Genomic DNA, 6,616 nt, shown 5'->3' with positions numbered 1-6,616 from the left:
AATGTTGCCAATGTTTATAACTTCTGGAAAGTATGGTAGATAAATTGGGTACCAAATTTGTTTTCAACTACATGTCATCCTCAAACTCATGAGCAAACTGAGGTGGTTAATAAAATATTATGAGCATAGATTAGAACTATTATTTATAAGAATATTAAGTCATAAATTGGTAACAAATTATTGTTTTCAACTGCATGTCATCTTTAGATTAATGAACAGATGATTAATAGAACATTAGGAGCATTGCTTAGGGCTATTATTTGTAAGAATATTAAGTTTTGGGATGAATGTTTGCCACTCATTATTCTCTTCTTGGAGTTGTTTATGGATTGAATCCACTTACGTTTCTTGATTTGCTTTCTATTCATTCTAATATTTTTGTGAGTAAAGCCGCCACAAGTAAGGCAAATGGAATCAAAACATTGCATAAAGAGGGGAAGGAGACAATTGAGAAACAAAATTTCAATGTTGCTTCAAGAATTAACAAAGGACGGAATGAAATCATTTTTCAACCCAGTAACTGGGTTTGGATACATTTTCGCAAGGAGTGATTCTCATCTCAAAGAAAGACAAGGTTGCATCCAAGAGGGGATGACCCTTATCAAGTCCTTGAAAGAATTAATAACAATGCATACAAAATGATCTTCCATGAGAATTTTCAGCACATCCTACTTTCAATGTTGCTGACTTGAGTCCTATTGATGTAGGTGATGATTTTCTGATTCAAGGACGAGTCCTTTTGAAGAGGGGGAAGATGATAAAGATCACGGTGTTCCAAATGTTCCAACTGGACCTATTACACGATCCAAGGCCAGGAAGAATCAACAAGCATTCATTCTTCATCTACAAAATTGGATAAGCTCGGTTCAACTATTATTTCATGTGTTACAAGCTTATTAGATTGAGGAAGAACCATTTGGAGCTTCAGAAGTGAATATTTACATGGTTGAAGGAGCAGATGAAGTTACAAGCATCATTACATACATGAGTTATTAGAAAACTTTATTTATTTTTAATTTCATAAAGTTTGTAATGGTAGAATTGTCAAATTGACTTTGTCTTTTGTGGAGATTCAAGGGGATCGAGATTAAATCCCGGCCACTAACTTCTTTTGTGGGGAGACTATAAGTACCCACAAATTATTATGTAAAAATAAGATTTGTGATGAATGAAATTGATCTTTCAAGTTGAGAAGTTTCCCTTCAAAATCTAAGCATCATATATGTCATTTTTAAGTTTCATGTCATTCTCGCTGTAGAATTGCATGTGAGCCATTTAGTCAAGCTTTGATATTGTGTGGTTGAGTCAAATTCTCAACCTTTATTTTTGGGATTTCTTTTCTCCGTATTCATTGTAATTTATCCTAATACAAACAATTTTATTTTTCTAGGGAATGTATTAAGCACATGAATTTATTAATTATGGTGAACTTTTGTATAAAACGAAGTAAATATAAATGGAGTAACATGAAATAGAAGTAAACATATTAATAAAAAGAAACTACATAAATTTAAAGGAAGTTAATCCCATTTTACAAAATAAATATTGTTCCAAAGAAGTAGTTTTGAAAACTTCCACTCTGTATCTATCTATGTTTCAAAAACTAAAATAAATAAAAATATTTTTCAAAAACTTAGTTTGGAGTGAAATTTTGCTTAAAATTTAAATGTTTTTTTTTTAAATAATAGGATAAAATACATGATTTTGAAAAAAAAAAAATAAAACAAAATAGTTATCAAATGGGCCTAATTTTTAACATATCTATCCCGAAAGAGTGCATGGACTCTAGTGGCAATGCTGCTTCAACTATGTGATAGATCATGTGAAGTTAACATGACAATAATAATAAGTTCTAAAGCACAAAAATATGTGGATAAATTTCATATATTGAGGTGCGGAAAACATATACACACAGGCAACTAAAAATGATAGATCCACTATAAGGGCATTTGGTNCATAGAAGACCACAAGGAAAAATAACCTCGAGAGCGTGCCGAATTGAAGGAAATAGGTTTCAAAATTAAATTGGGGATAAGAGTCGAATTCCTATCTACGATCTCTTTTCCTTCAAATTAAGGATTCATCTAGCTTTAGAGGAAGAAGTTGAGTAAACTTGATGAAGGAATCGAGAGTTGAAACATGGTAGAACAAGCTACCCAAGAGATCGAAAATCTGGCGTTTCGAGTGAGTTGCATACTGGGAACGATTTCTGGAAATTAAGGTCCTTGACTCAAAGACATTCCTCCAAACCAACTCCTTTAGCTTGAAGAAAGGATATGGAAGAGGTTCAATGAAGAAATAGGGCCTTAAATCTCCTAGAATCGGCTACCCAATAAAAAATCCTTTGTTTTATCTCCAGCGATAAATCAGATTTTGGATGAACTTTGGAAGTGAATATCTTAGGCTATGATCTACGAGAAGGTATCAAATCAATCCCTAGCCCTTCCTTGTAACACCCATCTTTAAGTTTCACGAAGAAATCAAGGAGAGAAATGCTGTAAATGTGGTTGTACAGGCCGAGTTTCAGATGGCGGCGACGCGAAAAATGCGCATCTTCTTCCTGTTCAGAGGAAGAAAACGATGATATGGTCAGTTCAACTGGAAGCTCAAGAATAGAGGTCCCAAACGTCGGCGACAAGGCAAGTTGCCACCTTGGACTCTTTGTTAAGAAATACTTGTAGAAATCGCTTGGAATTTCATATGAACCCTAAAAGAAGTATAAGTTAAGGATATATGAAAGAAAAACCCAAAGAACCCTGAGTTAAGACCCTGAACCGATCAAATAGCTTGAGATTTAAATAACGTTAAAATAAACCACTATATGAGCTCCGCTGCCTATCAAATTTTAATACTGAGCATATTATAGTATGTTAAGGTTAGATATGAAATTTGGTGGTCATTGGATCAGGATGAGTAGGTAAACCAAGAAACTGTGTAAAATGACCACAATGCCCCCAAGGTAATTTACCTTCAGCTCATGACCTAGATGACCTTCAAATGCCATGAAATTCATTAGTAGATCTTATTTTATGAAATTGTATACGAATCCTTATCCCAAGAGGTTATATAAGGTAATGAAGTTTGAGAGTTATTGGAAAACTTTAGTTAGCGAAACCAAGGTATGGGAGAAAATGTTATCCATATGACTTTTCCCATGAAGCACGATGTTTATAAGTTTTGTAGTCAATGTTGCCAATGTTTATAACTTCTGGAAAGTATGGTAGATAAATTGGGTACCAAATTTGTTTTCAACTACATGTCATCCTCAAACTCATGAGCAAACTGAGGTGGTTAATAAAATATTATGAGCATAGATTAGAACTATTATTTATAAGAATATTAAGTCATAAATTGGTAACAAATTATTGTTTTCAACTGCATGTCATCTTTAGATTAATGAACAGATGATTAATAGAACATTAGGAGCATTGCTTAGGGCTATTATTTGTAAGAATATTAAGTTTTGGGATGAATGTTTGCCACTCATTATTCTCTTCTTGGAGTTGTTTATGGATTTAATCCACTTACGTTTCTTGATTTGCTTTCTATTCATTCTAATATTTTTGTGAGTAAAGCCGCCACAAGTAAGGCAAATGGAATCAAAACATTGCATAAAGAGGGGAAGGAGACAATTGAGAAACAAAATTTCAATGTTGCTTCAAGAATTAACAAAGGACGGAATGAAATCATTTTTCAACCCGGTAACTGGGTTTGGATACATTTTCGCAAGGAGTGATTCTCATCTCAAAGAAAGACAAGGTTGCATCCAAGAGGGGATGACCCTTATCAAGTCCTTGAAAGAATTAATAACAATGCATACAAAATGATCTTCCATGAGAATTTTCAGCACATCCTACTTTCAATGTTGCTGACTTGAGTTCTATTGATGTAGGTGATGATTTTCTGATTCAAGGACGAGTCATTTTGAAGAGGGGGAAGATGATAAAGATCACGGTGTTCCAAATGTTCCAACTGGACCTATTACACGATCCAAGGCCAGGAAGAATCAACAAGCATTCATTCTTCATCTACAAAATTGGATAAGCTCGGTTCAACTATTATTTCATGTGTTACAAGCTTATTAGATTGAGGAAGAACCATTTGGAGCTTCAGAAGTGAATATTTACATGGTTGAAGGAGCAGATGAAGTTACAAGCATCATTACATACATGAGTTGTTAGAAAACTTTATTTATTTTTAATTTCATAAAGTTTGTAATGGTAGAATTGTCAAATTGACTTTGTCTTTTGTGGAGATTCAAGGGGATCGAGATTAAATCCCGGCCACTAACTTCTTTTGTGGGGAGACTATAAGTACCCACAAATTATTATGTAAAAATAAGATTTGTGATGAATGAAATTGATCTTTCAAGTTGAGAAGTTTCCCTTCAAAATCTAAGCATCATATATGTCATTTTTAAGTTTCATGTCATTCTCGCGGTAGAATTGCATGTGAGCCATTTAGTCAAGCTTTGATATTGTGTGGTTGAGTCAAATTCTCAACCTTTATTTTTGGGATTTCTTTTCTCCGTATTCATTGTAATTTATCCTAATACAAACAATTTTATTTTTCTAGAGAATGTATTAAGCACATGAATTTATTAATTATGATGAACTTTTGTATAAAACGAAGTAAATATAAATGGAGTAACATGAGATAGAAGTAAACATATTAATAAAAATAAACTACATAAATTTAAAGGAAGTTAATCCCATTTTACAAAATAAATATTGTTCCAAAGAAGTAGTTTTGAAAACTTCCACTCTGTATCTATCTATGTTTCAAAAACTAAAATAAATAAAAATATTTTTCAAAAACTTAGTTTGGAGTGAAATTTTGCTTAAAAATTAAATGTTTTTTTTAAATAATAGGATAAAATACATGATTTTGAAAAAAAAAAAAAAAACAAAACAAAACAAAATAGTTATCAAAGGGGCCTAATTTTTAACATATCTATCCCGAAGGAGTGCATGGACTCTAGTGGCAATGCTGCTTCAACTGTGTGATAGATCATGTGAAGTTAACATGACAATAATAATAGGTTCTAAAGCACAAAAATATGTGGATAAATTTCATATATTGAGGTGCGGAAAACATATACACACAGGCAACTAAAAATGATAGATCCACTATAAGGGCATTTGGTCTAGTGGTATGATTTTTTTTTTTTTTTTTTTTTACAAATTAGGTGGAATGAACCAACAAAAATAATGAGTTTAAAATTACCAAACAAAATATCAATTTTCAAATGGAATGGAGACATAAGACTATTCCAAAAAAGAAAAGGACAAAAAGAAAAATATTAAATACATTTTCAAATAAGGCATTTGGTTGAGAGATATTATGGTCAATATAAGAAAAATATCGTATTAACTAATTTTCATGGACACATATGGATCCTTACCATACTAAAATGACTGTTCTTATTGTTATCAAACCAATAACAATTCATACCAACTAAATCTTCCCATTGATAATTAGGCCAGAGAAAGAACTTGCATTTATTTTTATCTAAAACTTGATCACTAGTTTTTCTTATTTGCATTGTAAAATTATGTATTTCTATGGATATCATTTATATTTCTAGAATTGAAACAAATTAGAATTCTGAACTCTCACGACTTCTGGGTGATAGGAAATTTTCCCGAAGCAAATCATAATGATTTTTGGTTCTCTTTTCATTCAGTTTTTGATTTATTGCAATTGGATTTACTAAAACTTTTTTTGTAAGCATAGTCTTTTTCTTGATATCTTTGATTAATTTAGTACTTATTTTTATGAACTAATAAAATACCTATGGTTTGATATATAATAAATTGTCCATCATTTTGTACAACAGACGAACATGTTCAATAATAAGCTGAAACTCCTTGGGAACTATCATAATCTTCAAATTCATTTCTCATCTTTAAATATAAGATACAGCAATTTTTATGGGATTTATCAGTTTAAGCTAGAGACAATATACATTGATATTATTCATGCCAATTAAGGAATTATCCCATCTCAATTGAAAAATAAAATATCTATTTAAGAAGAAATAAAGTTAAGCTTCTGTGTTTTTCTTGTATTGTTTTTTCTTTCTACTATATTTAAGCCAAATCATTCTAGAGTTTTTTCTTGGCTAGTATTACTAGAGATTTTTTTTCTTTTCAATTATTTTTTTTTATTTATTTTTTTATTTTTTACTAATAATGGAATTTTCATATTTATTCAAATTTGAAAGAAAGGATTTGATTGGTATGATCCATGGATTACTCAAAACCAAAGTTCTAGAATAATATAAAACACCTTAGTATTTCTTCTTTAGTTCTCATCCAATCAAAAAGATTTATTTTTTTATTGTTCAATGGGATGAATTCTTAATTTATTGTGAGATAATTAAAATCTTCCTTATAATTTTTTTCAATTAGTTCAAAATTATTACCCTAGGTTTAGTATTTTAATTAGAGATTCCTCTTTCTTATTCTTATCAAATTTATGAGTGGGCTTGACTTAGTTGAATCATGATTTATGTTTTCTTTCATTTTTTTTCTTTTGTTTGAAAAAATATATCGATCAATTCTGATTCTTTCTTTTTCTATTTATTGTTTTCTTTTCTTTTTCAATGTTGGTT

This window comes from Cucurbita maxima, unplaced genomic scaffold (assembly GCF_002738345.1).
Source record: "Cucurbita maxima cultivar Rimu unplaced genomic scaffold, Cmax_1.0 Cma_Scf00096, whole genome shotgun sequence".
Lineage (NCBI taxonomy): Eukaryota > Viridiplantae > Streptophyta > Magnoliopsida > Cucurbitales > Cucurbitaceae > Cucurbita > Cucurbita maxima.
Note: the sequence above shows the minus strand (reverse complement) of the source record.